The sequence below is a fragment of the Emydura macquarii genome, unplaced genomic scaffold, assembly GCF_026122565.2.
Source record: "Emydura macquarii macquarii isolate MOO-44397 ecotype Brisbane River unplaced genomic scaffold, CSIRO-AGI_Emac_v2 contig_2897, whole genome shotgun sequence".
Classification (NCBI taxonomy): domain Eukaryota; kingdom Metazoa; phylum Chordata; order Testudines; family Chelidae; genus Emydura; species Emydura macquarii.
The window spans coordinates 21,584,020-21,595,874 of record NW_027133034.1 but is presented as its reverse complement, the minus strand read 5'-3'; the positions used below and the strand labels follow the sequence as shown (position 1 = coordinate 21,595,874).

The following is an 11,855-nucleotide window of genomic DNA, read 5'->3' as shown; positions in this document are numbered from 1 at the left end:
TTGAGTTCCATAATTACATAGGATTACAGTGCAAACACTTAATAAACCTTATAACATGAGCTACAGATCCTATAAGTAAGATTATGAAATGCTTGTAGGATGCTGCATGTATTAAAGCTAGAACCATTCTTGTAAACTTAACATCTATTTTAACAATACTAACTCATAGGTGAGCCAGACTGGTTTCTAGTTAAGCACTTGTCAGGGTTCAGTGAGGCGCAGGGGCCTTAGCAGGATCTGGCACCTTGTCTGCCAGCATCATAGGGCTATTCTGTCCATCACTCCCTTTTTAGGTCCTTAAAGAGACTTTGGGAGAAAAATTTGCTACTGGAGCAAGATTCAACATCATGGCTGCCACCTCTATGACCTGGGGACTCACACCTTTACCATCCTGTAAGATGATCTGGCCAGGCTAGCCTAGAGAGGGATCCAGAGGATATTGCCACCTCTACTGGCTCTAGCTGAATCCCAAATACTATTTGGGATGAAATAAGAGCAGAGCTAACAGTAGCAGTTCCAGCACATCTCAATTAACTACTTTGTCCCAAAAGGACAGTTATTCCCAGCTGAGAAACTGTCATACAGGGGGTTTTTCTGTTGAAAAACTTTCGACCTAACGTTTCCATTTTAACACTCTACATTTCAAATGTTTTAACTGTTTTTCCTTCATTTTAATAAAAGATTAAAAGGATTTTAATGGGGTGTTTCCATGGTATGAAGCAGGGTGAGGTCTCTGTATACTAAACCCTGGCCCTTGTTTAATGTTGGACAGTGACTAGGCCATGTTGACGCTTTTGGCCAATTTATTAATAATACAGCAAACTCCAGCTCCTTCCATACCCTCACATTTGAATACTTCTTATACATTTCTAAAGGTTGCTGGTAAAGACGGGGAATACTCTTGTATTCCATTACAATAGTTTTGTGTAAGCAATAATTAGCTGTGACAGATGCCCTTATCCCATTTCAATCTATCTAATCCTTTTTGCATTTCTTAAAACTCAATTTTATAATACCAATGTATATCCAAACATTGAAAACAATTACTATACTTTCCAACTTCTGGTGGGGGGCACAGCAGATGCAAGCTTATTTGATTTCTCCTTCCATTGTTTCTCTTAAATCATGAAGGGCAACGTGTATTAGTTATCTCACCTGCCCAAGGCTCTGTCCTCTCACCTGGGCAGGGTGGGAGTGGGATAGAGCAACAAAAGGACCAAGAGCAAAATTCTTTTCTTCACAGATGCAATCACTATTCTAATGTTTATAAAATAAGGTCTAGAGGCATCAACCAGGACCAGGGCTTCATTTTGCCATGTTTGCTGTACAAACAGAGAGGCAGTCCATGACAGGAAGCGCTTGCAGTCAAAACACAAGACAATGTGTGTTGGGAAGGGAAAGGGAGACATTTGCTTACATCATTTTACTTGTATATGTAATTATTTCTATGAGCTTGTTTAGGCAGTATTGTAATATCAATGTGTACACAATGTATTATGGAATGGTATGAAGGCAGGGTGGGATTAAGTTTTAAATAAGACAAAGGAAGAGAGGGAATATTGAAGGGAGTGAGGTAAAGGGGAAAGGAGTTTGGCAGGGCTCATAGAGGAATGGATTGTGAAGAGTGGGGGTGGTGGCAGAAGGGAATATGACATGGGAGGAGGATAGAGCAAACACTAATGGTGAAAGAAAGTACACAAACTGCAGAAGGCAGCTGACAGCAGGACCTGATGGCATCGCGGTGCTGGGCTGAGATGATGCAAAGTTGTGATGCTTCTGCTAGAGGAACCGTAGAAGTGGCCCACAAATTAAACTCTCCATGGACTAATGCAATGAAATGTACACAAAGAGCCATCTGCAAGAGGCAAATGCCCCCAGGTAAAGCAGCTAATTTTACATCTATACCTTTCCACCTTCACTTCTACTGTTGAAAATTACATCAGAAATTGAAACTCATTAAGCATGCAGAAAAAATAAAAAGGGATGGGATTCCTTCCTTCATGCTCAATGAATTTCAATTTCTGATGTAAATTTTCAACAGTAGAAGTGAAGAGCCCCCTATTACCAACCCTATGGTCAAAATTCATGATTCAGAGCTCAAAACAGCATAAAATTGGTTTAAAAAGGAGACGACCAAAAAACTCCCCCCAAAACAAAACAAACCAACCCTCACAGTAAGGGGACCAGACAACTACCATTCTAACTAAATAACAGCATGAGAGAGAGAAGACATCCTTTAAAAATTGAAAGTCAAATCCTACTGAAGAAAATGGAGCATAAACTTTGGCAAGTCAAGTTTAAAAGTATAATTAGGCAGGCCCAAAAAAGAATCTGAAAACCAACTAGCAAAAGACACTCAAGCTAACAATTTTTTTTTAAATACAGCAGGAGTCTGAAGCCTGCCAAATCATCAGTGGGGCCACTGGACAACTGAGGAGCTAAAAGGAGCACTCAAGGAAGACAAAGCTGTTGCGGAGAAGCTAAATGAATTCTTTGCATCTGTCTTCACTGCAGAGGATGAGAGGGAGATTCCCACACCTGAGCCATTCTTTTTAGGTGACAAATCTGAGGAACTGTCCCAGATTAAGATGTCAGTAAGAGGTGGTTTTGGACCAAATGGATATATTATACAGTAATAAGTCACCAGGACAAGAGGGTATTCACCCAAGAGGAACTAAAATATGAAATTGCAAAACTACTAACTGTGGTATGTACTGTATCACTTAAATCAGTTTTTATATGAGATGACTGGAGGATAGCTACTATAATGCCAAATTTTAGAAAAGGCACCAGAAGCAGTCGTGGCAATTACAGGCTGGTAAACCTAACTTGAGAATCAGGCAAATTGGTTCAAACGATAGTAAAGAAAAGAATTATCAGACACAGATGAACATGGCTTGTTGGGGAAGAGTCAACACTGCTTTTGTAAAGGGAAATGATGCCTCACCAATCTATCAAAATTCTTTGAGGGGCTCAACAAACAAGTGGACAAGGGTGATCTAGTGGATATAGTGTACTTGGATTTTCAGAAGGGTCTCTGAAGACATCCCACACCAAACGCTCTTAAACAAAGTAAGCAATCATGGCATAGGTCCTTTTATGGATGAGTAACTGATTTAAAAAAAAAAAAAAAAAAGGAAACAAAGGGTAGGAATAAATATTCAGTTTTCAGGATGAAGAAAAGTAAATAGCAAAGTCCCCAAAGGATCTGTCCTGGGACTGGTGCTGTTCATCATATTCATAAATGATCTGGAAAAGGGGGTGAACAGTGAGATGGCAAAGTTTGCAAACAAAAAATTACTCAAAACAGTTAAGTCCAAAGATGACTATGAAGAGTTACAAGGAATCTCACAAAACTGAGTGACTGGCAACAAAATGGCAGATGAAATCGGTGTTAATAAATGCAAAGTAATGCACATTGAAAACAATCCCCACTAGACATACAAAACGAAGGGGTCTAAATTAAGTGTAATTACTCCAAAAAAAAAAAAAAAAAAGAGATCTTGGAGTTGTGCATAGTTCTCTGAAAGCATCAGCTCAGTGTCCAGCAGCAGTCAAAAACACTAACTGTTGGGAATCATTAGGAAAGGAATAGATAAGACTATAAATATCATAATGCTGCTATATAAATCTCTGATACACCTAGCCCTTGAATACTGTGTGCAATTCTGGTCACCTGTCTCAAAAAGATAGGACAGAATTGGAAAAAGTAAAAAGAAGGGCAATGAAAATGGTTAGGGGTATGGAACAGCTTCCTTTGGAAGAGAGATTAAGACATCACATTGTTCAGATTAGAAAAGAGACGATTAAGTGGATATGACAAAGGTCTGTAAAATCATGAACAGTATGGAGAAAGTGACTAGGGAAGTGTCCCTTACACCATCACATAACACATGAACCAGAGGTATCCCCATGAAATAATAGGCAGCAGGTTAAAACAAGGTAAGGGAGTACTTTACACAGCACAGTCAACCTGTGGGAACTGGTGGCCAGAGGCTGTTGTGAAGGCCAAAACCTAGAACGGTTCAAAAAAGAATGAAATATGTTCATGGTGGATAGGTCCATCAGTGGCTATTAGTCAAGGTGGTCAGGGATGTAACCCCATGCCCTGTATGTCCCTCAACCTGCCACTGCCACACGCTGGGGCTGGATGACTCAATACCAGCCCTGTTCTGTTCTGTTCCTTCCCTCTGCGGCACCTGGCCACCAGCAGAGGACGGATCCTAGGCTGGATGGAGGCCCATTGGCCTGACCCCACAGGCCTGTTCTTACACACACCCCAACGGGGCTTTAGGGCTCGCGTGTCCGAACTGTTCTTTTGCGAACCGCTGGCTTGTCGCCTGACAGCTGCGAGTCTCCTGCAAGCGCCCGAAACGCGGGGGCAGCGTGGGGCAGGGACGCGCGTGCCTGCGGCCCGCCACAGCTCCCGGCAGAAACAAGGCTCCGTGGCCGGAGGCGCCCCGCGATCGTTTTCACCGTGCGGCTGGGCGCACTCCCCGTGGAGCATGCGCAGGACAAACCACCGCTCACGCGCGCACCCGCGCAGAGCCCGTCGCCGGTTTTAAACCCCGCCGCGGCGCGCGTTCTATTGAAGCGGGCGCGCCGACAGTTGGGGGGGAGGGAAGGGGACTGCCGTGCGAATGCAATCGCGCGCGTCACCCAACGCTTCTTCTCATTGGCTTGTGCCCCAAGTTCAACCGGTCTCTGCGTTTAAACGTCACGTCGCCTCAGCACTGATTGGCTGAGAGAGGCCTGTCGCTCCCTAGTGGAAAAGGAAGGACGATGGGGTGGCTCCTGAGGCCGTCTCTAGGTTTAGTCCCACCCCTTTTCCCCTCTTTTCTCCAATCACATTTCCCCTCCTTCCTCGTGTCATTTAGGCCCCGCCCCTGCGAGTGTAGCCTCATGTGACCCACCCCTTTTCTGCTCTTCGTCCCCGCCCCCCTGCTTTCTTCGGCTAGTCGCTGCTGTAGAATCCGACCCCCTCCGCAGGCCCCGCCTCTTGTGGCTGGGGCGGGGCGGGAAAGGGGCGGGGCGTGCACTGTGTGTGTGTCGCCGCTACCGCCGCCACCGCCGGGGCGGTTTCCGCCGCCCTTTTCCTCTGACTCGGAACCCCTTTGGGCTGCGCCCTCCCCCTCTGACCCCAATTTTTCTGCTCGCACCGCAGGCGGGGAGGGCGGCCGGGTAGGAGCCGGAGGGGTCAGCGCGCTGGAGGCACTCGCCGCCGTCCGGACAGCCCCAGCGAGCCGTCGGTGCCTGGGAGCGGCGACTGTACTGCCGGCTCTCTCCGCCCGCTGCAACGGCGGCGCCTCCTGCCCCTCGCCCCCGGGAGGTAACTGCCCCCTGCTCCGGGTGTGACTCGTGTCCCGGCCGGCCGAGGTTCCGAGATACGGCCGGGGAGGCTGCGCGGGGGGGGGGTGGCCAGAGCCCCGGGGCTCCCTGTAGCTTGGGGGGCATCGGTGCGGGGGGCCTCACGTTCTGTGCGCGCAGGGGGGTCGGGAGCCGGGCGCGTGGGGCGGCGCTCGAGGGACTCGACCGGTGTCTATGACGTGACTAGGCGCTTGCTTGGAAACAAGGTCGGCGTGGGCAGCGCCTCTGTGGGGCGGGTGTTGGCTGCGGACAAGGAGGTAGCTGGGGCCGGCTGGAGAGCGTGTATTGTGTGGCGGGGGGGCGTGCGTGTGCGCGGGCCGGCAGCAGGGCGCTGGGAGGTTGGATGTGTTCGTGGGTGGGAGGGAACAGGGGCATGGTCGCCTGGCTGTGACTCAACAGTCACCCCGCAGCGTGGTGTTGTGTTGTGCTGTGTATGTGTGTGCTCCTGGTGGACGTCCCTGTGGAAATGACACACGGACACATCTGTTCTCCTGGAGGAGGCGTGTGTGTTTGGGGTGGGGGGCTGTCGGCTTGAATCCCCCAAACTGGAGTCAGCAGGGAATCGGGTGTCTAATTGCTACTGGAAAGGAACAGGGCTCAACAGACTAGATTTAAAGCTCTGGGGGAGAGTCTATTGCTGTAATTACTGGCATTGCCGTGTGTTGTGCGGATCTCTTCCCAGACTGGTGTGATAAGGTGATCCCGTCATCCCACCATACTACTTGTTTTGTTTTGTTTACTCCGTTTGCTGCAAGTGTCATTCTAAATCCTGTAACTCTTCTTTATTTATTATTAGTAATAGAGAATCATTATTGACTTACTTTTCTTTAATCATTCATTGCAGTACTGATGATAAATAGTAATATCCAAAGAAATAATCTGTTTTTGTGGGAATAGGTTAATATTTTCTTTTTGCATAATATTATACTAGGTTGTTCAGTGTACAGTAAAATCTGCAAAGTGATCTAGTGTTGATGTTTTAAAAATATTCCCATTAACTTTAGTGAATAGGGGTTTTGTCAACTTGATTTTTTTAAATTCGCTTGTCTTGTGAATCAATATTTTTAGAGGTGGATCAAGATGAAAACACTCATGTGTATTCAAGATTCTACTTGTCCTGCCTGATCCTGAAGAACTGCAGGTCATGTCTTTGACAATAACTTAATACTACTTCCCCCAAAACAAACTTAGTTACCTTTGAAAAAGGTCTTTTTGTCAGTCCAATTATCTACTTGCTACAATACTAATTTGACTCGTGATCATGTTTCACTATTTGAGGTTGTCCCATAATAACGTTTTGCAGGAGTAATATGCTTAAGTGTTTTTCCTGTAATCTTGCCAGTACAAGATACCAAAACATAAAAAAAATCTTAAATGAATATGGGAGAGAGGGGCTTACCCATTTTTATTTTTTAAAAATATCTGCATTAATTAACCCCAGTGATATTTGTACTCTACTTGTAATATCTAGGTCTTCTGGGGTCAAAGTGTGTTGTTTGTATTTCTTTTAAAAAGAAGCCCAAAATATGTTTTGCAGAATCTTATCCTGGTTTAAAAAATTTCTTAAGAAATCTTGAGCCACACAAAACTAGTGTGTGTTTGAGGACCCAGGTGTATTAAGGGTAAACCATGCAGGTGGAAGAGTGAAGTGAAGGTAGTTAGTGGATACTAAATTTTCCAGATGTATCAAATTACAAAAATAATCATTCTAAAGAACAGCACACTGATAAGTTGGAAAATGGTATTTAATAATGTTAAATATCTGCCTGTAGTGGGGTAGCTGTTGTGTTTAAAGAAAAGTTGTAGCACAATTAATTTCATTCCCCCTTAAAGGACCTTTTTACATTTATCAAAAGACAGATGAGCTGTTTCTTATCACGTAGCTTTGGTTTTTATTTTTTAAACTCCCTATTTTGAAATGGGATACAAAGCTAGTAATGCAGTTATAATAGTACACACACACATTATGTGAAGAACAAAATTGACATGATGGAACTCAGAGTTAGCAGTAATCTGGGAGTCTTGTGTTCTAATAGTTACATTACTGGAAATGTACAAATGTACATCACAAGAACAAACAAAAGTGAGATGTGTAACAACAGCAATCTACAATTTGTTCACTGTAATGTGTGTATTTGTGTATCTTTCACATTTTGGTATTTATTTACTTGTGATTTTAGAGATTTATGCAGTGGGCCTTCCCCAGACTATTAAATGTGAAAAATTGAGGCAAATGTTCAGCCAATCGCCACATTTATTTTTGTAGCATGTTTGTAAATGGATTGGTATAAGAAAACAAACATCTATTCATATTTTCTCCTTCAGTTAAAACAAATGGCTCTATTAAATCCTAGTTCTGTGAAAATAGGATAGTAAGAAAGTAGTGTGGAAAAATGGGCTTGTGGTTTAAAGTATCTGGATTCTACTTTGGTCTTGGCCAGCTTCAGTGCCTCTGTTTCCTCATCTGAAAAATGAAACACCAGTCTGAGTTGCAGGATTGTGAATCTTAGTTCCTGTTTGTTACGGAAGCTCAAAATGCTTTACACCTTTAGTTCAACATTCTCCAAGTCAATTGACAAATGCTTTAATAGTGGATAGTAAAATACTGTGAGCTGAATACTCAAAAACACAGATGAGCCTTTTTCTGTGTGCCAAGTTTGGCTCATCTCTATTGTGTATCTTTATAATAATAGTAAATGTACGAGGGTCTTGGTATCCAAAAAGTAAATGGATAACCATTTTGCACAAAAAAATCATTAACAGGTATTGAAAAATTTTGATATACAGAAAATCTGTTAATTTACCTAATTAATTCTTGTACCAGGTCAGATGAACTGAATTTTTATCTCTTTGTGCATTGAAATATTTTTCTTTAAACAGTCTTCGCTATAGTTACACATTGTATTTTGCAATCTTTATTCCTTTACCAGGTATTTTAAAAAAGAATGCCACTGTATATATGTGCTTACAGTATACATATTGTTAAACTTTATAATACAAGAAATTGAGACGTAGCGGCATAGTTACCAGTTGGTAATGAAAGTCATCTTTAATGCAAGGTAGATTCTTTCTAGATCTAACAGCTATTTGATTTATACAAATATGTATCTTCAAAATTGTACCTTGAAAAGAGCAAATCTCTCACATGTACATTTAGCCATTGGTGCCGCCAGTGTTCCTTTGCATCCCTATGCTTGGGAGATAGCCTTCATTGTAAAGGAATAGAAACAAAAGGAAGCCTTAAAATCTGATGGAAAAAGGGCCAGAGAATTTTTTTTACATGAATCTGCACTTCAGTTGATTGTAGCACACTGAGCTGTATGGTATAGGTTGCATGGAGGATATTTAAACATTGTAACTATGTTGGAAAGTTATATACTGCCTATGTGATGGTTAGAGCCTTGTGACAATTGCTTTTTTTTCATTTGCCAGTGACTACCTCTCCTACTAACTTTTGTCCACCAGTTCTACTTCCAACATTCTAAGCCTTTCAGTTTTATACAGCTGCTGTATTTCACAGATTTGCACATGCTGAGCCTCAAACTACTGCAAGTTGGGTATGATTAGAGGGGGTTCCACATTTGGGGAAAAAGGAATTAATTTAATCACAAGCTAGAGGTGATTGAGGGCAGTTCAAACCACTCAGAGCTATTGCTTCAGGCGGTCTGCAACCTCAGGAAGACAACTATGAAACAGTTTTCATACGGTTCATATTTAGAAGACTGTAAGGGCTAGAATAATTTTTATAAATGAAAGCTCAGAATCTGCTGTGCAGCTTCAGGAACAGGTAGATTCTGTGGCAGGTTTTATAGCTCTGCAGTCGTGGAATGCATTGGGTCCTGAGTATAAGGCACTTGTTTCCTGTTCTTTTCGGTTAACAAATATCCCTTCATAACATCACAACATTACATATGAAAAAGCTCCTAAGTAACTGCTTTTTTTTTAAGCTGTTAATTAACATTTTATTTTGAGGTCTGTGCAGCTGGACTTACTTATAGACTCTAAGGTCAGAAGGGACCAATGTGATCATCTAGGCTGACCTCCTGCACAATGCAGGCCATAGAATCTCACCCACCCACTCCTGTAATAAACCTCTAACCTAGGACTGAGTTATTAAAGTCCTCAAATCATGGTTTAAAGACTTTAAGGTACAGAGAATCCACCACCAAGTGAGCTGTGCCTCATGCTATGGAGGAAGGTGGAAACCCCCCCGGAACCTTTGCCAATCTGCCCTGGGGGAAAATTCCTTCCCAACCCCAAATATGGCGATCAGTTAAACCCTGAGCATGTGGGCAAGACTCACCAGCCAGACACCCAAGAGAGAATTCTCTGTAACAACTCAGAACCCACCCCATCTAACATCCCTTCGTAGGCCAGTGACCTGTCTACCAACAGTAGTAATGAAGGCAGCTTGACTTTTCATGTGGAAGGATATTGAATTATTGTTTATACCAATAGCTTTTTAAATAAAACACTTACAAAATGACATAGATAAAACACATTATGGGGTACTCATTTGAGGACCTGCATAGCTGAATCATGGTACTATTACACATGAAGATGCCTCAAAACTGAAATGCTGATAAAACTTTTATACCACCCTATGCTATTATTGATTTTTCACATATATTGAGGATATCCACTTCTTCAGTGATCTGAAAAATTGCTGAGCCCATATGATAAAGCTTATTTTGTACCTTTTGACTGCTTTGCCTATGCACTGACCACTAAATCTTCCTATTCGTGACTAATATTCTAAGCAGCTTTCAAACAGTTTTAAGATTTTGTTTTTATTGATCTGCTGCAAAAATACATTTTCCTTTCTCTTCAAGATTTCTTCATTCATTTACTCTGGTTCAGGTTCTGGCAATATTCTATCCTTGGGCCTTTGGCCGTTCTAAGGTCTGATAGCTCATGATATGGCTGGAAACTAATTGTATCACAAGTGAAGAGTAAGGATCCCAAACACTAATTATATTTAGTATTTGTTTCCAGTGTTGGTAGGTTAAGATCTGTCTGTCCTTGGCTTCTGATAATAAATATTGCAACTTGGATTTACAGGTATGGTATAACCAAAAATATACTAATAAATATAAAGAAAAGAATTTCATAAACAGATGATGAGGTAAAAGCAATGTAGGCTAAAGTTTTAGTCTGTCTTCCTAAGCTCTTTTGGTAAGTTATAACTGACAAACATCTTACCTATCATTTTTTAAATGTAACTTAATACCTTTTTGGAACTTAGAAAATTTTCGGTCTCTAGTTCTGAACTGTCAGATTGCATTTAAATTTTTTGTTCATCACAAAAAAAATTGGCTTTAATATGTGGCAAGGTTTAATTTTTGCTTAATTGGTCTCAAAATAGAGGAAATGTACAAAGTTGTAACTGTTTTTTGAAGTTCAAAATTTCAGCTTGAACTTGTCCTGTTTTTTCTTAAAAAATCAGTGGATGTTTGGGGGTGAAATTCTGATCTTATTGAAGTCAATGGCAAAATTCCCTTTGTTTTCAGTGGGATCAGGATTTTGTCCTTTGAGTTTACATTAGCAGTGTTAGTAAAAAAGATTTAGTTTACGTTCACTATTATAGTTCAACATATACATTCTTAACACCTGAGAGAGAGAGAGAGAGAGAGTGAGAGAATGGCTTTAAGCCCTGATTCAGCAAAGAACTTAAGTGTGTGCTTGTTTTAGAGCCTGATCCAAAGGATGCTGAAGTCAGTGGAAAGAGTCCCATTGACTTCAGCAGTAAAAGACCAGTAATGAACCAGTAATACTGGGTTCTTTTGAAATGAAATGTTCAGAAGGTTCTTGTACATTAAGCAACTAGGTGTCTAAAATAAAGCAGGATTCTGGTTTGCTTACTTGGTGTCAGTGATTCTTTTTACATTTGATTGTTTTACTAAAGTTAATTAGGTTTATTTTTCCATAATCTTTTAATATAAAAAGGTTTACATGTAGGAGCTACTGCAGAGTAGCCATTGTGACATTCTGATGCAAAAAATAGATAAGTTATAATAGAGAAGTGTTTTAAGTGAGTATTACAAGGTCTGGGGGCACAGCTGCAAGAGTGGAAGTCTGTGATTGCAATTGGGCATGTTCAGTAAAGGAGTTGGTGCTGTTAGCAGCATATGTTATTAAAATAGGTGAGCTTTGATTGAAGATGCATCTTAGAGATTCTTGCAACATCAAGGTCCGTTTGATTTTCATGCTGCTTATTTGACATCAGACACTGATAATTACAGTTCACCTGTAGTTCACTGTCAGTTTTGTCCCTGTAATATTTGTATCAGTCATATTTTTTGTGGCAGTCCTTTCATTGCAGGCAGAGCAGCAATGCCTATAGTTAAGATTGCCGAACAATTTCCATTGTTAGTGCCTGTTTTCAGTTACTTGGTCTGTTTGGGCTGAAACGTTCCATGCCAGGTCTCTCAGACAATGAGGCAGGCAGAGCAGTGTACTTTTCCCTAATATTTAAAAAAAAAAAAACC

The 11,855-nt window shown here is 41.7% G+C and overlaps 1 protein-coding gene across 11 annotated transcripts in view; it reads left to right on the top strand.

Moving 5' to 3' along the window:
- Positions 1-5,061: 5,061 nt before the first annotated feature.
- CSNK1G3 (casein kinase 1 gamma 3) overlaps positions 5,062-11,855 on the top strand; it is a 155,797-nt gene continuing 149,003 nt past the window's right edge. For all 11 annotated transcript variants that reach the window (XR_010924056.1, XR_010924055.1, XM_067569246.1 and 8 more), the window contains exon 1: positions 5,062-5,329. The gene's annotated coding sequence lies outside the window, so the exon portion shown is untranslated. The remainder of the gene's footprint in view (positions 5,330-11,855) is intronic.